Genomic DNA, 24,915 nt, shown 5'->3' with positions numbered 1-24,915 from the left:
ACAAAAAACTTTTTTATTTGAACATGCTTGGCATAAAAATTAAAAATTTTTTCCTTTTTGAAAAATCGGCCTGCCTTATTTGGATATAAAATAACTGATTGATTTTAGGCTTTACTTGTTTGCTCTTCTTACACTGATATAAGTTTACTGTAGGCAAGGGCTTATTCGTTGCGCATGATCGCTTCAGCCACATAGGAAATATGAGTCAGAATCTTTGGATATTGATATTTTGCTTATAGAGTAAGAGATACCTTAACAAATTGGGGTCATTGGCCTCTTCCTTGGTAAATACTAGCATATGTAAAATTGAAACTTTAAAAAAAATTTGTGGCTTGCAATGAGAGAATCACTCTTTTTCTTTTCCTGTGGAAAACGACATTTTTAATTCAGTCCTCCATGCATGTCGCCCGCTGTTAGAACATTTCTGTTTATGACGTACTTGCATATGTTTATAAGGAATTTTGTATTTATTCTGATTGCTGAGTAGTAAGTAACAAATGTTGCCACGTGTTACAAACCTTGTTCTCAGGAAATGAAAAGTTGGTGGGCGGCATCATTATTTTCAATTTGTTGATAAAATTGACACCCTCCTGTAGTGTTGCTACGCTGTTGTTGTTATCAGAGCAGATAGAGGCGATTACTATTTGCCGCAGAATGCTGTGGCTGATCTCTGTATAGTTGGTTTTATCGCCTTTATTTTTCTCTCTTCAATTATTCTGATATGAGGCGAGTACTTATGTAGAAGGCGACAGTGAGTGTTCTGATATTTGAGTAAATACCATTCATACGTTGTAAGTGTATTGTGTAAAGCAATGCGGCGGCCGGCTTTCTTTTGCTTTGTTTTGTTCTATGTTCAGTGTGAGTGTGTTTGTTTGTGTGTTGTCACAGCTATTTAAACATTATTGATGCTGCCACACCTCCCGCCACCCCGTATCTCTATTAATCTCTTTGTTCTCCTCCTGTTTGGTAATTGCCATATGATCCCCGGCAATATTGCCAGAGAGTGTTTGTTTACATTGGCTGGTTATGAAAAGTATTTTTCAGAGACATGGTTGCCAATCGGTTTGAAGTCAACAAGAACGTATGTTAACGGTATGTTACTGTTTGATAATAACTAGCTTGTGTATATTTGTTTCGAGTCTCTTGAAAATTAACGTTTTTATTTATTATAGGTATCACGTTATTTGTGATAATCATTCGATGAGTTCAGATTTGAATCAGACCACACACTCTGTTATTAATGAGGTTTGGCATAACAATTGGTATTATTATTTGAGTCTGATAATGGACTACCTAACAAAGCTTAACAGAAATTGTTTATGCATGAATAAGTATTATTCCGCTGTAAGAAATGTGCATGAAATGAATTTACCAAAGAAGGATTTTTTTCACATTGAAAGTTCCAAAATAAAAAAAAAACACTTCTATAAGGAGTTGCTAGAAAGAAAAATAACTCCACATTCTTACGTTGAATTGGTATATTTAAGCTGGAGAAGGAAAGTCGAAGAAAGGGTCAACAAGTAAAAAGTCGTGCGGTGGGCGGAACTTTGGATACCCACCACCTCGGGGATATATGTTAACCACCTTTCGTCATAATCCGGTGAAAAATTCATGCATAATTAATGCTCCCATAGCAGCTATATCGAAATATGTTCCGATTTGGACCAAATTCGGCACATATATTGAATGGTCTTATAAGTACAAGTCATTGTTCAGTTTTGTAGAACAAAATATTGAGCTTTTTGGTAGCTAGATCCAAATATAGACCGATCTGTACCATATACGACACGGATGTCGAAAAACCAAACATACGTCACTGTGTCAAATCTCAGCGAAATCGGACTATAAATGCACCTTTTATAGGTCCAAACCCTTAAATCGAGAAATCGGTCTATATGGCAGCTATATCTAAATCTCGATTGATCTGGGCCAAATTGAAGAAGGATGTAGAAGGCCCTAACACAACTCACTATCCCCAAATTTCGGCGACATTGGAGAATAAATACACCTTTTATGGGCCCAAGACCTTAAATCGAGAGATCGGTCCATATGGCAGTTATATCCAAATCTGGACCGATCGAGGCAAAATTAAAGAAGGATGTCGACTGGCCTGGCACAACTCACTGTCCCAAATTTCAGCAAAATGGGACAATCAATGTGGTTTTTATGGCCAAAGACCCTTAATCGGCGGATCGGTCTATATGGGGGCTATATCAATATATAGTCCGATAAAACCCATCTACGAACTTAACATGCTTTTGGGCGAAAAAAAAACCTGTGCAAAGTTTCATTTTTACGACGATCAAGAATATATATACTTTATAGGTTCGGAAGTGGACATTTTCATGTGTTACAAACGGAAGGGCGGTGGTGGATATAAAAAGGGACTGGTACGCTTTACTCCTATCCTAAATCGATAGGAAGAAGTTGGGGGCTTAGGCCGGTGACTGCATTGGTTGGGTGTCAAGCTTTGCTAGCGCCCTGACCATCAAGTTGTGGCGAAAAACGAAGCGAACGAAAAGCTAGCCAGGAATGGATCGCGGATTTTACTACGAAATCAGTAAATACTTCACTGGGCGAGCTTTTTGGTAGGGTTTGCGCCTTTTACAATGACGCGGGGATGAGGCGATAACTGATGCTGTGGGTTACATGTTGGCAATGGCCCTGTGGCCGAATACTTTTCGGAACCAGATGCCGCTTATCCTGGGTTGAGAAGGTATGACCTAGGCTTGCAGAAGGGAGTCATGACTGGTCATTGCTACTTCACGTCCTTGAAGTAACGCTGGATCCAGGGATAGCAGACTTCTACAGGGTATATGATGACGAGGAACAGTTTAAGTTAGTCCAGCACTTTTTGTGTCACTGCTTCGCATTGTGAAGAGAAGCCACATGGTAATGGATGAACATTTTCCTCCAGATCATACTCTAGCCGGTGAGACCTTCTTGTCTTGGGCTTGATTGGTCATTGCTAAGTCAGGTCCTTGAAGTATCGCTCGATCCAGGCATAGCAGACTTCTACAGGGTATACGATGACGAGAAATAGTTGGAGTTAGTCCAGTACTTTTTGTGTCACTGCTCCGCAATTGCGAGGAGAAGCCACATGGTAATGGATGAACATTCCTCTCCGGATCATACTCTATCCGGTGAGTTTCTTCTTGTCTTGGACTTTTTTTTTGTTCAGTCTTGCACCGTGCTGTGATATATCTTTATCTGTTTTCTTTGTATTTTGTTTCTATTTGAACATCTTCTAATGCGAACACAAAGGAGGTCTCCGACTGAAGGGTCTAGTAACTGTGTAAACCCTTAACGAGCATCTTAAATCTTCTGTGCCATCTATAGTCTAAGTCAGCGATGCCCAGCCCTTTACGATAGCGTTGATGGCAAGTCACATGTATACTTAATCTCTTTGTTTCGGTCATTGTTGAGATAGCAACGAATAAACATGCGCAGGGGTATACACTTCGTTTTTCTATTTTTATGTTAAAATCAATGGTTTTCATAAATTAAACATTCGGAAGGTATAAAAAATTATTTAAGTTTTTTTTTATTTTATGTTTATTTTTGCAAAACACCAATCATTCATTTAAAAAAATTATTTTTTACATATTGAGAGAATTAAAAATACGCCAAGAGAGTACTTCTCACATACAATCACATTTTAATTTTCGTCATCGCTGGTCTAAATCAGTCCATAACCTGATTTAGCTACCATTTAAAACAATCTTCAGTTTAAAATTCTTGGGTTTCCTTTGGGAAGAAATTCTCTGAAGAACTTGACAATCACGATCCATGGCGGAAGCTTAAGCGAACCGGCATCCGAATAAAAATGTGAATCTTATTCACATTCGTTTTTCACAGACATGTTTTGGACTACCGAATTTTTTCTGCTTTAAGTCTGGCAAATACCTCTTAATAGTAAAGTCGCTACAGTTTTGTATTTCTCTATAGTTACGTATTTCGTTACAGTTATGTATTTCGCGAACTAACTAGTTCGAAGAAATGAACGAACTGAACTAGGTTCCAACAGTGGATCTTTTTCATTCACTAACTAATTTCAGTTTAGTAATCGTTAACTGTCTCTCTATTCATTTCGTTAAATCGTTCGCTGCTGTTATATCAATCAGCTGTGCACGTGATTGTTATGTAAAGGGGTGGCAACATTTGTATTGGCATACTGTTGCCACTTGTCTGATTTATCATTCCTATAGAATGATATGCAATCTTTTATTTATTGGATGTTATTCCACTTTAATACATATTTTATTGTATTTTTTTTTTAAATTATGTTATTAAACTTTCGCGTTCCCCTTAAATTTAAAAAAATTCTCGTTTAATTAAGAAATACGTTATTCACAATAGAAAGATTTCGAACGATTTTCCTCATGTTCATGTAGTTCAATAAAGAAATACATCATTCACAATAGAGATATTTCGAACGATTTTCCTCATGTTCATGTATGCGGTAATTCGGTCCCTGCTGATCGTTTCCGCTCATGTAATTATTTTAAACAAAATCTAAACAACATGTCAACACTTAAACCAACAATTTTAGTAATGAAAGCAACAAAAGAGTTTCAAATAACTAGCTTGTAACATTATTACTTTCAATTGGCGCCTAATATTTAAAATTGTGTTAATGCCTTCGTGTACTGCTCGCTTCTAGCGATTTACTAGCAGGCTGATGCATCATTTGTTCATTTACAAGTATTTGCATCGTCAATTTTTTAAAGAGTTTTTCTTCTATTCATTACTGTCGATTAGACGACACTTACCTGTCAAGCCAAACCAAGACCTTGGCTTAGGTAAATAGTTGAATATTTGATGGATGAGTCGTTTCATTTTTTTTTTTGGTTTGCTTTGTTAATTGACTCGAATAACCTAGAAAGTTATTCGCTTACATAGGGTTAGCCTATCGCTTTGTCTATTGGACTATAGAGATCTTATGAAAACTGATGTATGTATGCATTAAAATACATTAGTATGTATGTTCACTTGTAGAAAAGTTATAATCTGTAGGCTGTTATGTGATCAAAATTTAAATTGATTTTTCTCAACCGAAGCCCCCTTCTCTAGCTCTCCTGCTCAGTTTTGGTTTTTTTTTTTGGTTCCCTCCATTGATCACAATTTTTTGTTTGCATTTTATGTGTGTGGTATGCGAACTCTCACGTTGACGCTCGCATTCGCGTGCTCACTCTCACTTTGGTCGTCTTTATACTGGGGGGTTCTCACACACGAGTCTCTCAGACTTATGGGTGATTTTTTCAATAATTTATTACTAAAATTTCTTTTGTTAGACATGCACACACGACATCAGAAGGCAGCGGAGCTTTTGTGCTTTGTTGCTGTTGTGCTTAGAGCTCAGTAGTATCGCGTACTCTCCTCTGCTGCTGAACGTTGAGCGGATGTTTTAACAGATAGATACATTTGTTGCCGTGTTTTCTGTCATTTGACCATCAATATAGCAGAAAAAACAAAAATATTTCCATAATAATGGTAATGTAAAACTATACGTTCATTGAGATGATTCAATACATTTGCATCTATACAAAAACACTTTGCATTCAGATAAGTGAACATTTGTATGCAGAATTATTTGAGTTGTAAACCTACATCTTTCATCGGGAGATGGGAACAAAAGAAAAGAGTGTGTGTGTGTGTATGTGTTTGGTGAGAGTTTGTGATAAAACACTTTGATAGTTTGAAAGATAACAAGAAAACTGAATTGTCCTGTCGTAGAACTACCAACAATCATCGTTTGTACGTAGCACACAATTTGTTATACTGGTGGTTTGTATACGGATGCATATCAATCTGTTTATGCATTTATAAGCATGTATGCTTGTGTGTGTGTGTGTGGGTACATTCATTGAAATGAACATCAGTGATTCATGAGATTGTTGGTTCAATTGTTGTTGCAGTTGAATTCAATTATATTTCATTTATTTAACAAAAGTCAAGGACCTTTTGTTGAAAACTTGTACAATGCTTTATTTGTATGTGTGTGTGTGTGTGTGTGCTTGTAATTCATGCATGGGCGTCGTTTTCATGATGCACAAGTAAGAAAAAGTAGGATAGATGCCTTAAATTATTGACTTGAAACTTTTCTTTTCTTAAAGAACAAAAATGCTAGAGGATTCAATGACAAATATAAGAATCTATTTTTATGTCGTTTTTGATCTATTCATAAATTTTTCGTAACTTATGATAAGATTCTTATTTTTTTACATGGTTTTTTGGAATGCCCGCAAAAAGTTAGTCCTGGTTTCGGTATGAACAATTATTTTGCAATGACACATTGTGGTTGATACATTCACGGCATGCTTAAAGAAAAGGGTTTCTTCTTAAAACCACTAGGATTTTAAATATCGTATAGGTACTTTTGCATATTAAATTAAAAAATTAGGCTAAATTATTATTTATTATACCCTCAACTTCGTCATGGGCTAAATCAGTCCATGTTAAGATATATTTAGCTCCCATATAAACCGATCTCTATATGACTTCTTGAGCCTCTAGAGAACGCAATTGTGATTTGATTTGGTTGACATTTTGCACGATGACTTCTCTTATGACATCCAAACATGATCCCAATCCAAAGCATAACATAGCTTCCACTTAAAATCTTGAGCAGCAATAGAAGGTAATTCTTATCAAAATATATACAAAATCAAAGGCTAAGTTCGACCGGGCCGAATGGGAATGGGAATTGGGAATCCACCACCATGGATTCTGCTAAAATATGGGAGCTATATCTGGTTATAGACCGATTCCGACCGTACATAGCACAGTTGTTGGAAGTCATAACAGAACACTATGTGCAAAATTTCAGCCAAATCGGACACAAATTGCGGCTTCTAGGGCCTGAAGAAGTCAACTCGGGAGATGGCTTTACATGGGAGCTATATCAGGTTCTTGACCGATTTGGACGGTACTTAGCACAGTTGTTGGAAGTCATAACAAAGCACTTTGTGCAAGGTTTTAGCCAAATCGGATGAAAATTGAGGCTTCCAGAGGCTCAAAGGAGATCCATTTATATGGGAGCTATATCCAAATATGAACCAATATGACCCATTTGCAATCCCCAACGACCTACATCAATATTAAGTATCTGTGCAAAATTTCAATCGGCTAGCTTTACGCGTTCGACCGCTATCGTGATTTCGACAGACGGATGGACAGACATGGCTATATCGTCTCAGGATATAATATTCCAGACGATCAAGAATAAATATACATTATGGGGTCCTAGATCAATATTTCGAGGTGTTATAAACGGAATGACTATATTAGTATACCCCCCTCCTATGATGATGGGTATAAAAAATGGGAGTTTTGCTTTTTGCACACTATAAGAGATATCTGCTTATATGAGGCATTCTTTGGAATGATTATGCAAGCACTATCAACTGGACCGGGGGATGATTCATCAAATCGATGTTTTGAGTGCTTAAAAATGCAGTTGTTTCATCTAATCTTGGGAACCGGGCCGAATCTTGGGAACCCGTGTTTCCCAAGATTCGGCCAGGCCGAACTTGGCACGCTTTTACTTGTTATGCCCTAGACCACTACTGTGGTACAGGATATTATAACTTTGTGCTTTTTTTTGCAACGCTAAGAAGGAGAAGAGCTAGACCCATTGATAAGTATACGGATCGGCTTAAAATCTCTTTCTGATTCGATTTAGCTATGTCCGTCTGTCTGTCTGTCCATATAATCAAGGTACAGGTCGCATTTGTTGTCCGACTGTTACAAATTTTTGCACAAGTCAGTTTTTTGGTTTCGGGACGAACGCTATTGATTTTAAACAAAATCGGTTCAGATTAAGATATAGCTCCCTTATATATCTTTCACCCGATATATCCTAGTAAAGCTATAGAAGCTCCAATTTTGGTCCGATCTTTAAAAAATTTTGCACAAGACGTTTTATTTGACGTCCCAATACGTGTGCATAATTTCAATTAAATCGGTTCAGATTTAGATATAGCTCCCATATATATCTTTCATCCGATATGACCTTTGAATGCTGTAGAAGCCACAATTTTGGTCCGATCTTTACAAAATTTGCATGAGAGATTTTATTTGACGTTGCAATATGTGTGCAAAGTTTCATAGAAATCGGTTCAGATTTAGATATAGCTCCCATATATATCTTTCATCCGATATGGTCTTTGAAGGCTATAGAAGCCACAATTTTGGTACGATCTTTGCGAAATTTTGCATGAGAGATTTTATTTAACGTTGCAATATTGTGCAAATCGCATCAGATTTAGATATAACTCTCATATATATCTTACATCCGATATGGTCTTTGAAGCCACAATTTTGGTCCGATCTTTGCAAAATTTTGCATGAGAGATTTCATTTGACGTTGCAATATGAGTGCAAAATTTCCAAAAATCGATTCAGATTTATATACAACTCCCATATATATCTTCCATCCGATGTGGCCTTATAGGGCTATAGAAGCCGCAATTTTGGTTTTTTCTTTATAAAATTTTGAGTTAGGTGTTTAATTGACGTGTGCTTAATTTTATCAAAGTCCATCCAGATTTAGATATATGTAGCCCCCATTCATATAATATGGCCTTTGATATAATATAGGCTTTAGTAGATCCAATTTAGGTCCTATCGTAAGAAAATCTTACCAAGAATATATTCAATTTATCAAAATCTTACTATATTTCAACATAGGTTCCATGCATTAAAAGTTGTACGCAGACTGGGTGCTGTAGGGTATTAAATAGTCGGCTCCGCCCGAGTTTTGCCTTTCCTTACGGTTTTTTTTTTTTTTGATATTTTTGCAAAATCTAGTTGAAATACAAAAACAAAGATTGGAAGATTTGTATCTAGCACATATAAGAAATATTCCCACCATTTTAGGTGTTGTTGCAGTTTTTTTTTGGACCAACACCATGGCGTTTGGCAATGCTACAAATATCATAACGATGTATGGTGCGAAATAAAAAATTTTGTTCAATTATACAGCGGTCAAAAAAAGTATTCATCATTAGCAAAATTGATAATAAATTCACTTATTTTGGGTAATTGAAGAAAATTTAAAGTAAACAAATAATGCAGTTTTATGCAATAGTTTATTTTTCGTAATATGTTTTAAAATAAATTCAAAAAATAAATTTAATTAGCGCAAAAAATGCAATTTTATATAATAACACCAAAAACAGAACAAAAAAAGTATTCATCATTGATGTGCTATCATCAAAGTCAAATTCAAATATTATTTGGGAATCCCCCTTTTCTGTTTTATTTAGTAAAGGAGGCTTTGCCCTTGACAGCAAATATTTAATTTCATTGAAAATATAGTTTTTGTCAAAATGGGTCGTAAGCAAAACGAGGTTTCTGATGAGGTAAAAGTTTTGATAATAAAACACCACAGGAATGGTTTAACTCAAAAAACTATCAGTGAAATATTAAATAGACCACGATCTACTATACAATTCATCATCAGAAAGTGGACAGAAACGAAAACTGTTGACAATAAACCAAGATCTGGTCGACCAAAAGCACTTTCAGTTGGAGATGTGCGTTGGCTAGTGCGGCAAGTTCAGAAAACTCCGAAGACAAATGCGACCATTCTTCGTAAAAACACTATGGAATATTTAGGGAAGGAAGTTACTACACAAACAATTCGAAATACACTCAAAAGGCATAGTTACAGAGGAAGAACTGCACGTAAGAAGCCCTTTATAAATAAAATAAACCGAGTGAAAAGGCTAAACTTCGCAAAAATGTATGTAAAACAGCCCGAATCATTTTGGAAAACAGTCATTTTTGCAGACGAGAGCAAGTTTAATCTTTTTGGGTGCGATGGAAAGGTCATAGTGTACAGAAAACCAAATACAGAGCTTGAAGAACGAAACACAGTTGCTACTGTAAAACATGGTGGAGGTGGTTTAATGGTTTGGGGGTGTATGGCGGCTTCAGGAGCGGGAAATCTTGAAATTATTAATGGAGTAATGGATCATAAGTATTACATTGACATTTTAAAGAGGAATTTAAAAGATAGTGCTGTAAAACTTGGGCTTGGTAATAACTTTCAATATTATCAAGATAATGACCCCAAACATTCTGCTTTAAATACCAAGATGTGGATGCTGTATAACTGCCCCAAAGTCATTAAAACTCCTCCTCAAAGTCCCGACTTGAACCCAATTGAACATCTTTGGGAACATCTCGAACGCAAATTGAGAACGCGCAATTTTTCGAGCAAGAGTCAAATGCAACAGGTGATAATGGAGGAATGGACTAATATAGACCAAAATATAACCGCTAAATTAGTCCAATCGATGTCAAACCGTTTAAAAGAAGTTATAAGACGCGGTAGTCGAATAACAAAGTATTAATTTTTTTAAATTATGTTATTTATTTTTTTGTTTTTTTGCAATGATGAATACTTTTTTTGTTTAATTTTTTGTGTTCAGCTGTAAAATGGCCCTTTTTGTTCCAATAAATACTATTTTTTTCTTTAAAAACAATGAAATTGTGTACATATATATCACACAAGCACTACTGCATCATTAGTTTAATATGTTTTTATTCCAATTGTCTTTTGTAGACTTATTAAAAAAAAAACATTGAATGATGAATACTTTTTTTGACCGCTGTAGGTGTTTGAGTTCGCCAACAAAAGCCGGTATTGATATTCCAGCCAAATATATAACGTAATCACACTATAACTTCTCAATCCCATGGCAGCCGGTTGTACGTACCGGATTGACCCGATGGAATTCTTCATCGGCAAGGGCTGCCGCCTCAGTGTATAACACACTGCTACAACAACAACAACAACAACACTATAACTTCTAAACTAAATCAAGAATAACTTTTTTTAACAAACTCAGAAACAAATGATTTGGTGGATTGTTAACCATATATCAGTTAACCTATACCAGTTATATTGTAACACTTCGTGTCAGCTACCATGTACATAAAGACAAGCAACAAATGTATCTCTTATAATATTATGCCCTAAAGTTGAGAATCTCTTTGACGTATTTGATTTCAAGACTGTTTTTGTTTTCTTTTTCTTCAATTTAATCATTTTCAAAGTCTATGCAATTGACTGACCATATCTTTTGTTTGGCAGTGTATATGGGGAGAGCGCAGAGAGAAACAAGAAATATTTAAAACAGCATCAGTAATACTCAGCAATAAGCCATAATAATAACGATGATAATATCAACAACAATAACAACTACAATAATAACCACAAGAGCAACATCAATAGGGTACACATTAATCATTCTTCTTCTTCTTCTTCATGATTTTATTCACATTGCTTTTTGACCGTTGAGATGTGAGATCACGTACCGCTTCTTTTTTACCGCCGCGGTCGCTGTTGTTGTCACTTGATTGGTTTGTCGTCTTTGTTGACGTCGTCGCTATAATAATTTCAGTTTCAGTTGATACGAAATTCTTTATTTTTAGATATCATTTATACGGATGGAACAGACGGACAGACGGACCGACGGACAGCATACAACATATTGTTTTTGGTCTTGTTGCCAGTTGTTGTATTTATTTGTTTTATTTATTTTCTTTATTTTTTCGGGTGTCTGTTTTTTGTATTTATTCTACACTACAAGTAACCATTTTGAGCTCCACAGCAGCAGCCAAAAACGCCAGAATCGAATGAATGAACGGTCGAGCAACATAAACCAAATATGAAAACACTTTAATAAACAAAAAATAACAGACAACAAAAACAGACCTATGATTGGTCTTTGCTGACTAGCTGACCACCTGTAGTTGTATATCAATAACGCGCTAGCTGTCAGTGATGTAGCACATTACTTCCGACCTATTTGCGGGTATACTCTACGGCAGGTTGATTAAATGTTATACATTTGTTATTTAATAAATAACAATTGAGAAGGGTAATGACTATAAAAATCTCCAGGCCTGGCCTCTTTCGACTTTTCCCAGCCTTCTGTTCTGCTATTAACACGCTGTTTAAAAACTGCAAGATCTTCTTTATATCGTTCTAAGCTCGTTTCGCCATATATCCAAAAAAGGCAGCCCAAATTGTTTGCATTGAAGCCGAACAATTTAGGTTAGGTTAGGTTGAAAAGAGGGTGCAGATATTAATCCGCCCCATGCCACTATGGACATACACCTAAGCCAGTAATCGGCCTGTTGTGCGCTCTAAATACTATAAAGTAACCTCTAAAAAGAAAATTTTAAGTTAGGAATTCCGTGCTACTTACAAAATCCTTAATTGTTTTCAATACCACTCCCACTCATGTCTGGTATTGTGTCTGCACCTAACTGCCGGTATCTGTTAGACGCGAAAGCCGGGCAATGACAAAGGAAATGCTCCAACGTCTCATCATCTTCCCCGCATGCCCTACACATTATATCACTGGCCGCACCGATTTTACATAAGTGAGCTCGTAGTCCTGTGTGTCCCGTTATGATCCCAATAGCTATTCTGACCTCCTTCTTGCTTCCTTTCAGTAATAGCCTCGTCTTCAAAGCCGGGCAATGACAAAGGAAATGATCCAAAGTCTCATCATCTTCTCCGCATGCCCTACACATGATATCACTGGCCGCACCGATTTTACATAAGTGAGCTCGTAGTCCTATGTGTCCCGTTATGATCCCAATAGCTATACTGACCTCTTTCTTGCTTTCTTTCAGCAATAACCTTGCCTTCTCACAATCTGGATACCCCCATAGGATTTTCGCCGTCCTACCGACCGTTTCGCTGTTCCACAATGTTGCATGCGTATTCGTCGCCCACTCCCTTAACTCGGACTGCGTCGACTCGATAGCCATCGGGTTAACAAAGTTTATTGACGGCAGTCCTCTGGCGTTCACCGCCAAACCGTCTGCCCTTTCATTTCTCCTTACTCGGTTATGGCCCGTTAAACGATGCGGATTTTGCCATCTTCAGAGAAGGCGTTAATCTCCTTCTTACACTGCAAGACTGTTCATGACTTTACCGTCTTGGTTGTTATAGCCCTTATGGCAATTTTACTGTCGGTAAAGGTGATCACACTCGACGTCCTCGCGTTAGCACCACACCACTTCACGCATTCCGTGATCGCCCGGATCTCCGCCTGCATGACCGTATTATTGTCAAGTCTCAGATCTCAGTCCCTGGGTTCTCAATGTAGACGGCCAGCCCTACTCTGTCCTCTGTCCATGATCTTCCAGATGGCAATACTAGGGTTCCGTCAATCCAAGACTGTGCCGATGGCAGCAGTGCCTCGCACTCGACTTCAAGGTTCATCTCTTTCCCCCTAGCAGTCCACCAAACTACTGAGTCGTAAGTAAGTATTAGTTTAATCATGCTCCTGTAGAGCCAGTGGACTATCCTTGGATTCAGGCCCCATATCGAGCCTACGGCCCATCTACATAGTGCCCAATATTTGTAAGCTTTCTCAGTGCGCTCCTGAATGTGACACTTCCAATTCGAAATTGTCTTATTGAGGAAACGTGTGGTGTTAAATTCGCCCACCTTCGTTTACCTCGTTAACAGGCATATTTCAGTCTTCTCTGGGTTAACATTGAGACCTCTGGGTCTAGCCCAGCCATATGTCTTATGCAAGACCATTTCGGCCCTTCTGCGAAATCGTCTTATTGAGGAAACGTGGTGCGTTAATTTGGCCCACCTTCGTCTTCCTGGTGAACAGGAATATTTCAGTCTTCTCTGGGTTAACATTGAGACCTCTGGGTCTAGCCCAGTCATATGGCATATGCAAGAACCTTTCGGACCTTCTGCATAGCTCGTTCGGATCCTCACCCCTAGAAGTATTATAATATCGTCTGCGTAGCAGAAGTGTTCAAATCCCTCCTCAGTCAGCATCCGTAATAGGTCATTTATGGTGGTCACTATAGGAGTGGCCATAAAATGCCCCCCTGTGGCGTGCCCTGTGCCACTTTCTCCCTTATATTTATGCCATGGGACGCTCAATTTATCCACCTGTTCCTTAGCATATGGTTTATCCAGTCTCTAAGGACCGGGTCCACCCGGTACTGGTTTAAGGACTGGATCAGTGTGTCGGTCCGCACATTGTTAAAAGCCCCCTCGATGTCTTTGCATACCGCCAGTGTGTGCGTTTTGGCATCGAAGGATTCTTCTATTTTATGCAGAATCCCGGGAAGGCAGTCTCCACCAACCTTCCCTTGACATTGGCATGCTGTTTGTATTTGAGCAGTTCGCTGGATGTCCTACTCTTTATCATGGTGGCTTATGGGTCTGTAGGCCTTTGGTGTCGCATAACTTGCCTTGCCGCGCTTGAATATAAACACCACCCTTGCCTCCTGCCAGGCTTTCGGAGTATATGCGATTCCTAGGCACGCTGTGATGACCAGACGAGGCGCCATATAGTCTGCCTCTTTCTGTAGTAACGCCGGAAATATTCCATCAGTTCCAGGTGACTTAAATGGTTTGAAGCTCCTCAAGGATTCCTTCACCATAAATTCCGTAATTGTAAACCTTCGATCATCCTCATTATTTCAAGATTCCGGTGTCTCCGTGAGTCCCTTCGTATCCTTGAGAAAATGGGTTTCCATCAAAAGCCTCAACCTGTCTTCCGTTGTCTCTGCTCTCACTCCCATGTGATCTACTGAAGTTTCAGTTGGGACATGGGTTTTTGAGAGACATTTTTTTATCTTGGCGGCGTCATTAACGCTATCGACCTGTTCGCAAAAAAACTTCCAGGAGGCACGTTTTGCCGCTCTGGTAATCTTATTGGCGAACAACATTGTCTACCTCCTTTTTTCTTTCTTTCTTTAAACGTGATGACGAGATGATTTTATACTGTGAAGATTTCTTGTGATTCTCGGAGACAGAGTCAGGATGTACGTGTTTAGGTATGCCTTCTAGAGAGAGATTAAGTTTAAGAAGATGCTCACATGTTTATCGCAAATCCATCACCAATTTTGAAAAATATTGGGCTTTAAACCTATGTCTTGTCACGCTGTTCGCTTTGAGCTTCGGTCTTCAGTCAGTTGGTAGGATGTTCGGATTGCCAGTACGAGAGGCCTTGGTCTGTCGGTACTTGGGTATAAACAATGGAATACAAATTGTCTAAGCGAGTCTGTAAAGGACTGCCACACTTTTACTTAACCTAACATAAACTAACCTCATGTGTTGGTAATGCCGTATCTTCTTTGGCCTCTTATCATATATAGGTATCTATAAAGTAAAAAAAAAACTGGTGGACGACCTATTGTAGTGTGGCAGCCTGTCAAACCAAATGTTATTTATATAATTAAGGCTGTCACTTTTTCTTTCGAGGTATTAGTTCTGTGTTGTATAAAAATAAACAGAAACCGAATGGAAATGAAAAAAAAAATTGCATATCTTTTTTAAGATTGTGTTCGAGATTAACAATCACTGTGGAAACCACATTTACTTCTCTATGTATGATGGCGAGATTGTTTGAGCGTAATATTGGCTCAGGGGTTTGTCATAGATGCGATGCGGAATACGGCAAAATAGATCCCCACCATGACAACTACTACAACTTAATTGTGGTTTTGTTGTTATTTTCCATCGCACAGAGAGAACCTTGAAATATTCATTACGATAGTTGTGCGATTCATATAGACTTGTGAACTATATTTCATAATTCATCATCGCACTCGGTGGCAGTGTTGGCAATTAACAAAGTTATGTAGAGTTTTTCATGTGCACACACAAACATGCCTTTCAAAAGTTCTTTTGTTTGCCTTGGTAAAATGTAATATTTTTGTTTAAAATTGTAAGAAATTTTGTTTTTTTTTTTAGCAAATTTGAGCTTAACACAAAAACAATTTTTTACAGACAAGCAATGTTTAACAAATTTTCCCTAATGAAATATTTTCTAAGGGCCAGAATGCACTTCAAGCTAAATTTTCGGTAGCAATCACAACATGGTGAGAGAAAACTACAAATCCTTTAGGCAATCTGCCATCCATTTGTATTTGTATTTTTTGCAATGAAAACAAGAAATACCCAATTCGTTTACTGAAACCCTGTAACACGAAGCAAACCGAAAATTTCAATTAGTATTATTAATTTTAAAATCTTCGTTTATTACTAATTTTTACTAATATTTCAATATATACATTTATTGGTGGTTTTTTAATTTCTTTCCTTAATTTTTTTATTAATTTTATTTTTTGTTTTTTAATTTATTTTCTGCTTTTCATTTTATTTGTTGTTATTTTTTATTTTTTTATTTTTGATTTATATTATTTTACTTTTTATTTATTTTTTTATCTGATTTGTTTTTTATTTTTATTATTACTGTTATTTTTTATGTTACTTTTTTATTTATTTAATTTTTTTATTTTACTTATTTATTTATATTATTTTTTTCTTATTTTATTTTATTTTTTTATTTTAATTTTTTATTTATTTTATTTTTTTATTGTTTTTTATTTTCTTATTTTATTTTTTATTATTGTTCTTAATTTTTTATATTTTTTATAATTCTTCTTAATTTATTGATATATGTTTCTTTTTTATTTTTTTTTGTTTTTTTTTATTTTTTGTTTTTTCTTTATTTTTTGTTTTTTTTTATTTTTTTTTTGTTTTTTTTTTATTTCGTTATTTTTTTTTCCTTTTGTTTTTTTTTATTTTTGTTTTTTTTATTTATATTTTTCCTTTTTCCTTTTTTTGTTTTTTGTTTTTTTTTTATTTTTTTTCTTTTTTCTTTTTCATTTTTTTATGTGTTTTATTCATTTTTATTTTTTATTATTTTTTTGCAATTTTTTTATTTTGAAATTTTTTAGTTTTTATTATTTATACCATTTTTTTTGGATCATTTTTTTGTGTTAAATTGTTTTTAATTTTCATGTTTTATGCTAAATTTATTCGTTATTGAAATAAATCATAAAGGGTGATTTTTTTGAGGTTAGGATTTTCATGCATTAGTATTTGACAGATCACGTGGGATTTCAGACATGGTGTCAAAGAGAAAGATGCTCAGTATGCTTTGACATTTCATCATGAATAGACTTACTAACGAGCAACGCTTGCAAATGATTGAATTTTATTACCAAAATCAGTGTTCGGTTCGAAATGTGTTCATTCACCGTAACGTTGCGTCCAACAGCATCTTTGAAAAAATACGGTCCAATGATTCCACCAGCGTACAAACCACACCAAACAGTGCATTTTTCGGGATGCATGGGCAGTTCTTGAACGGCTTCTGGTTGCTCTTCACTCCAAATGCGGCAATTTTGCTTATTTACGTAGCCATTCAACCAGAAATGAGCCTCATCGCTGAACGGTGAATGAACACATTTCGAACCGAACACTGATTTTGGTAATAAAATTCAATGATTTGCAAGCGTTGCTCGTTAGTAAGTCTATTCATGATGAAATGTCAAAGCATACTGAGCATCTTTCTCTTTGACACCATGTCTGAAATCCCACGTGATCTGTCAAATACTAATGCATGAAAATCCTAACCTCAAAAAAATCACCCTTTACAATCGGATATTTTTCGGCTGCAGACCATAGGGTAATCTGCTTCTATTACAAGTAGAAAACAAAAAAGTTTAGGCAAAAATGTGTTTTTTGCTATGCAATAGAATTTGACTGGTTTCCTAGATCGTTATTTCGTTTGGTACCACCCAAACTAGTCGGTGGGATCTGTCAAAAAGGTATGTCTTCAAGGTTGAAATTGTGCTCTAAAGAGTATTTTCATTTGTAGAGCAGAATTTGAATCCAGAATTCAAACCAAGTATGGTTCGAATCAAACCATAACTTGTTATAGCTATAAAGAGATACTGGGAAAAGAACTTGACAAAAGCGATCCATGGTGGAGGATATATATAAGATTTGACCCGTCCGAACTTTACACGCTTTTACTTGTTTAATTTGTTTTTTATTTTTATTTTATTTTTTTACTTTATTTTTTTTTATTTTATTTTTTTATTTTATTTTTTTTTTTTATTTTATTTCATTTCATTTTATTTTTTTTTTATTTATGTTTTTTTGTTTGAGTTGTCTGTGTATTTGTATTATATATTTTTTTTTTTATTTATTTCTTATTTTATTTTATGTTTCTTTATTTTATTTGTTTTTTTGTGTATTTTATTTGTGTTTTTGTGTATTTTATTTTTGTTTTTGTGTTTGTTATTGTTTTTTTGTATTTGTTTTGTTTTTTATTTTTTTGAATTTGTTAGTATTATTTAATTTTATTTTTTATATTTTTACTATTTATTTCTATATTTTAGTTTTGAATTTGCTTGTATTATTTACTTGTATTTGTTTTTATATTTTTTTACTATTAATTTCTTTGTATTGTCTTTATTACAAATAGAAAATAAACCTTATTTTTAAAGTTAGGCAAACAATTTTAGTTTTTATTGTATATTTTTTTATAATTTAATTTTTAATTTTATAATTTCTATGCTAATTTGTTAATTTTTTTCCTTATCATCAAATTTTCGTTTTAAATTTTATTGGTTTTATTTTTTTAATTGTTTATTATATTTTTAAATTTATTTTAATTAACCTTTTCAGAGTGGTTCCCAAGTTATCATAATTAGTTCTTCTTTTCCTGTTTTTAGCAGTCTTTTGTCGGCCTTTATTGGCCTAGCAAAAATTTTCCAACAATCAGTGGTTAAAAACTTAAGTGGATTTCTATCACGTTGATGGGTTGAGATAATTATAAGAGCTTATCTTTTAACCATTTCTTGACACTCCAACTAATACTTTTCTCGAGCAACCACGTGTTACTATAAATCCTGTTTGTTTTTTATCTCCACACTCACATACACATACAAACACATTATCCAATGTATATAAAAATGGAGTTGATTGATTTTAACCAAAACTACCAATCGGAGAAGGCAATGCGCTTTGCATGTGCAAATTCTCTTTACTCTATACAATTACTCTTATGCAAGTGTCAAAGAGATATATTCTCGAAGTAGTAGAATATGATAGTGAAGAAAAATTGTCGTTATTCTTACATTTCAATATGCATTCTTTAGTATGAACTGAGAAAATACAACAACAAAAATATGTAAACGACGATTATGATGATGACGACGTATACTACTTCCACTATACATGATGATGATGACGATGATTTTATTTACGATGGTTACGGGCACGGCTCGTTTCGTCTCACATAGTAGTAGTATGAACGTCCTTGAGGTGTGCGTATGTATGTTTTTGTGCCGACCAAATATCGAGTTTTTCTGTCAGTCATTCAGTCATTTGTAGTGGCTTGGTTCGTATTTATTGGTGCTTTGACTATTTTAGTCAATTTGTTGCTTTCTCAATACCTAATGTTGTTGTTGTTGCCGCCGCTGCTGCTGCTATCGTCGTCATTTTGTGGTTGGGGTTTAGAATACACATAGATGTTAAAATTTTTGCATTTTTGTTTTGCTGTTGCTTTTATTATAAACTATATCCACTAAACCCTAAAAGACACTTCATGTTAAGATAGGTAGGTATCTTAAATCTAATTAAAAATCGTGTTCGCTGACAAGAATTCAATCAGTGTTTTGGGTGGCGGGCTGGCCCTTTGTTAAGTCACCAGGTTTTAATGCAAGTTGTTTCATTGTTTGTTTTCCTGTTATTGCTAATGAGAGAGCAGAGCATAGCAGAATGCAAAATGCTAAATGCAATGGAATGAAATAGAGAGGAATATAAAGTTGTATTTCCTTAAAGAGTTGCCATAGGTTTTGATAATTTGTTATGAGAAGTTAGGAATTCGATTTGGTTTCTTGAAAATAAGAAGATAACTACACATTCATTTTGAATCAAAGTTTACAATCAGGTTAATTTATGACTTTCAATAGATAGAAAATAAGATGGGGATGATGAATACCTTGAATCATTGAAAGTCCCCAATTTGTGACCATATTTCACCCACGATATACAAGTTCTCCTGGAGTATGTAAACTAGTTCCTAGTCAGGCAAGCTTTACAATTCCCAGAGATTTCTGCAACTTCTCCGATCGTTGTGGGATTTGCAAGATTAGAGGGCTGGCCCTGCTATCTGGGAAGATATTCTGTTGTGTTCTGTGATTCACTTTCACTTTTTCCCTCAAATCAATTTGTTTGTTGTAAGATCCTTTTTTGGCTTTATCCAAGATATCTCATGATGAAAATTTTGAAACTGTATTAACGTGATAATAAGCAGTTAATATTAAGGGTAGTTAATATTAGTGAAACTCAAAACACACGTATAATGCTAATGGGCTTTAGTACATTTTATTTAAGCCCCTTCAAAAAGCTACATACCTTTTCTATATTTTTGTTTTAATTAGATTGGCAAATTGGCCTAAAAATGAAATGTGTTTTTGCGGTCCCAATAAAGTGTCCAACATTCAAGTACAAACGGTTGTGGCCTTATTTTTCTGTGTTGTGGACTATTTAGAATTTAGGCCACAAAAAGTACATATTGTTTTTAAACATTTCGTTTTACTGATACCTTCATATCCACGTTAGGTTTGTTGGCTCGCATCTTGAATGACTTTAATCGCTGGTCAGTTTCATTGATAAGACAGTGGCAACACTGCTGCATTTAGTCTCTTTTTCTCTCTCTCTCTTTCCCTCTATTTCGCTCTTTTTGAAAGAATTCTCTACGAAAACTGACATTTGATGAGAACCTAAGCATGGAAGTGTCAAACTGGGAAGGGGAGCATGAGGTGGTCGTATTATTCTCACTTGATGATTATTTACGTGCTACATGTGCCAGTCACAGTACGTACGTACACATTACGAAACACAAATCGAAAAACAGCTGAAGGAGAGAAAGCCAACTGAAAAAAAAAACGTACACATTTACCCTCCAACACAAACACTCTTGAAGAGCCCACAATGTATCTGAAACTAATACGAAGAGCAGAGTCATTCTATTATGTTGCCGATGATGTTGACGACTACGTAGCTCATAGATAGTCAGTCGTCGTGTTCCGAGTCGTGTAGAGTAGTTGCGTTCTGTTTTGAAACCATTCAGTTTAGTTGTGCTGCATGCACTCACACTGCGCTCCGTTTGTTCGCCCGCCGCTCGCTCGCTCGCTCACTCACTTGACATCAACTACTTCTGCTCAGTGTGTGCTCCTAGTCTACATTTTAAAGAATAATATTAAAAAAAAAATTATTAAAAAAAAAATTAATAACGCACGTACCAACTACTATAATGCCGCGGAGCTTAATGGAAGAATAAAAGCAGACAAACACACACATGCACAGAAACAAACATAACACAAACTAAATGATTTTGATTTTTTCTGTTGCTCTATTGTTTTAAACACATAATTGAATGACGTACCAACTAACATAACAAATTGAACGAGGTTTGAAAAGTGTTTTTTTTTCTTATTTGTTTGCCACTTGTACGAAATTTCACAGTATTTTTCTTGACTAAAGAGAAAGTAAAAAAAAATTGTAAAACAAAAATAAATACCTACCTATAAAAAAATTGAGTAAATATAGAAAAAAATCATTTCGATTCGTTATCAATCAGTAACAGTGACCGTGAAAGTGCGATATATCGTCGTGGTCGTCGATGGTTTTATGATTGTAAAGTGTGTTTTGTATTAGAAGAATATGACGACAATATTTTGAATATTGATTTTATATTTTTGTGTGTTTCTTCCCCCCGGAACAAATAAAGCTTATCACAAAAAATATGTAAATCATTTTGACTTGAGGAAAAGTGCCAACACAAGAAGTCAACTTTTCTGAAACGACTTTAAACGAATGAATTAAAGAAAAAAAATTAAACGAAAAAATACGACATTTACACGAGATAAATAATTTTAAGGCGTACCTACAGTAAAAAAAATATTAACCTAACCAACCACACACAAACTAAAAGAAATCAACAGTTATTTGCTTCAAATGTATGTTACATATTTTTTTCTCTTCTCTCACTTTAAATAATAGTTAAGCACCATTGGTGTATGTGAATGAACGTATGTCCATCTATCTGTCTGTCTGTCTGTTTATCTACTTGTCTCTAAGTCCGTCCCTCCATATAGCCATTTCATATGAATTGAAATATTTGCCTTGCTCATGTTTCTGTTTTCTTTTTCAATTAATTTCTCTTGTTTTCATTTTTTCCTTACTTTTCTAATTTAATTTTCCAAATTATGTAATTATGTTGTTGTAGTTGTTGCTGCTGCTCGTGTGTAGCGCTCTGTTATTTTTTCTTTGCATACCTTTTGTCAAGACAGCAACAATAGCAATATTGCCAGCAGAACATATTCGCCCAATTCACATATATCGTCGTCTCTCGTCATCCCCATGGCATATGTACATGCACACATTCATAAATGTGTACATTCGAATAAACTAAGTTGAGGAAAAGATCTGATGTCAAAGAAAACGATCAAACATCAGCGAAAACTCAAAAGAATTGTATCTCATCAAGAAGAACTAGTCTCTTTTCTTCTCAATCTGAACATTACTCTTAGGTCATCGACTGTTCATTTGTACTCTCTTAAAATTACCTTTTAAGAAATGAAAAAAAAACATGATTTCTCTAATGATATGTATGTGAAGATGGTTCCCTGTGTGTGTGTGTGAGTTGTTATGTCCGCTATTTTCTTGATAGCCCTTTGTTTTATTAATTTTATATTAAAATAAACATACATCTCTTTTTACTTAGTGAATTAGATACCAAATATGCCAAATGAAAATAAACTATGATATCAACATGTTCTTCATGTCTACCTACTTCTTGTCAAACAGGAAACAATTGAATAATAAAACAGACCATCAGCTGTTTTCGAGTGCATTTGCTTGATAATGCAGTTCGTTATAGCCTTAGTGCTGTCTAAATGTTATTCGTTGTTATCGTGTAAGTGATGTATTTAGTTTTTTTAAAGTATCTTTTGGTTAATTTTTTACCGTTATGATTCATTGCGAATAAAACACAAAACAGTTGAAATTCCCCAAATCAGCTGATTCATTTTTGAACAAATTTTTTATTGACCTTACTAGCTCTTTTTATAACATTTCTCACAATATACGAGTGTTAAGTTTTGCTTTCTCTCTCTCTCTCTCCCTCTCTCATTTCTAAGTAGGTATCAATTTATTAGAAAGTTTAGATTACTCAACCTGGAAGTTGTTTCATACCTATTGTTTTTGTTTATCGTCTCGCTCAGCTCAATTTGTTTGGCTCAAGGTTATCTGAAAACTTGTTCTGCTTGGAAATAAAATAAAACAAATTTGTATTTGTTTTTTGTTGTTGTCAATTTTATCTAATCTCGATGCATTCCTGTAGGCCATTATGTTTGGCCACATATTACAGTAAGTGTCAATATTAAGTAAACACATGCCGGTTTATATGTAGGCGAAAAACGTACACTTGGACGATTATAAGCATGGAAATTTAAAGCGGAATATTTAGATTGGCCATGGAACCATAATTTATTCAGGTCTGGGTCAGGGCAAGCATAAACTACTTCCTGGTAAATTTATTATTAAATGGGCACATAACTCATCAAATTTGGTTTAAAAGTCAAATGGACAGAAAAAGATTTGAATAATCGAAAAAACCTCGAATAAATTTAAGTCAAGAATTTTCATACCACGACCCCAAGTCCGTTCATGTCTGATATAGTATTTTCCCAGCTAAATGCTACGAAATCCTGTCAATGACATAGAAAATGCTCCAAAGTTTCATCATATTCCCCACATGCCCTATACATGATATCACTTGCCGAAACTATTCTGCATAAGTGAGCCTGTAGTGGAGGGAGATTAACTTCAGCAGGTGCTATGGGCGGTGCATGGTCCCCTAGATAGGCACACTTTCGTTGCGAACGTATATCTTTTTCAACCTGCTTATCTCTGTTTTACCACTGGTGAGCAGACAAGTAATTCGCGATCCAATGTTTCAATCTCGGTTTGCGTTTCTCTCAAAAAGAGTGGCATTGCTGACCATATCCTAAGTCTACGATAGGTCATTCGCCTGGGAAAAAATCAAAAATTTTTTCAGCGGTGGTTATTTAAGTGTCAGGAAGATAGTCCTATGGCACTTACTGGTCCGGTTGGGATCTCGACCAATATGTGCAGTGATACATCGCTGCTATGCATCTTACGAAATCCATGAAGATGTTAAGCGAGGCTAGGAAGGAGCAGTGTCTTTAACTTTTTAGCAAATAGAAAAAGAAGGCAACTGGCGAGAAATCGGGCGGTGGTTATTTAAGTGTCAGGAAGAAAGTCCTATGGCACTTACTGGTCCGGTTGGGATCTCGGCCAATATGTGCAGTGATACATCGCTGCTATGCATCTTACGAAATCCATGAAGATGCTAACCAAGGCTCGGAAGGAGTAGTGTCTCTAACTTTAGGCAACTAGCGATAAATCGGACTGTACACTTGTTGCTTGTTAGTTACATTAGCGGGATCATTCTGTCCATTTGCAGACATCGGTAACTATTAGGGTGACCAGAGACAGGCACTGGACTCCCGGGTCGACATCAAGGTTATTCATCGGCCCAGAAACCACAAATGCATAGAATGTTTCTCGACCTCGCCTTATCATTCTAAGGATGCTCAATACATAGACGATTGAATAACCTCAAATAGCATCCCTTCCTCCGAAGGGCCAAGGTGCTTAAATAACAGTATTTCAAGTGCCATGAATTCGGCTGATGCTCGTTGACCACCATATTGATTTCTAAATTAAGTACTCTGAATTTAGGGTTGCAGGATCTGAGCCGAAAACCACAGATGCAAATAATGATTCTCTTCCTCGTCCTATTATTCTAAGGATGCTCAATAAATAGACGATTGAATGACCTGGCGCATCTCTAAGGATCAGTTACTGCAACCTTGTCAAAATAGCATCCCTTCCTCCGAAGAGCCAAGGTACTTAAACACTTCAGTATTTCAAGTGCCATGAATTTGGCTGATGCTCGTTGACCACCATATCGATTTCTAAATTAAGTACCCTGAATTTGGTGTTGGCAGGATCTGAGT

General features: G+C 35.6%; 1 protein-coding gene and 1 long non-coding RNA gene across 9 annotated transcripts in view; one reads left to right on the top strand and one right to left on the bottom strand.

Moving 5' to 3' along the window:
• Window positions 1–24,915, top strand: part of LOC106084312 (uncharacterized) — a 72,431-nt gene that overhangs the window by 22,066 nt on the left and 25,450 nt on the right. The window contains exons 1-2 of one of the 8 annotated variants that reach the window (XM_013247894.2): window positions 20,897–21,279; window positions 21,600–21,828. The exons of 2 other annotated variants lie outside the window; for them this stretch is intronic. The gene's annotated coding sequence lies outside the window, so the exon portion shown is untranslated. Of the gene's footprint in view, window positions 1–5,368; window positions 5,494–20,896; window positions 21,829–22,694; window positions 22,788–24,915 lie in introns of those variants that run through there. 5 more of the 8 variants (XM_013247896.2, XM_059368366.1, XM_013247897.2 and 2 more) reach the window with 5 other exon arrangements.
• On the bottom strand, window positions 19,028–20,754 carry LOC106084313 (uncharacterized). The gene is made up of 3 exons (XR_001220796.2): window positions 20,222–20,754; window positions 19,806–20,096; window positions 19,028–19,592 (listed from the first exon to the last, which is right to left on the bottom strand). It is a non-coding gene; the product is annotated as an uncharacterized LOC106084313 (long non-coding RNA).

This window comes from Stomoxys calcitrans, chromosome 4 (assembly GCF_963082655.1).
Source record: "Stomoxys calcitrans chromosome 4, idStoCalc2.1, whole genome shotgun sequence".
NCBI lineage: Eukaryota > Metazoa > Arthropoda > Insecta > Diptera > Muscidae > Stomoxys > Stomoxys calcitrans.
This window is presented reverse-complemented; position numbering and strand designations above follow the sequence as displayed.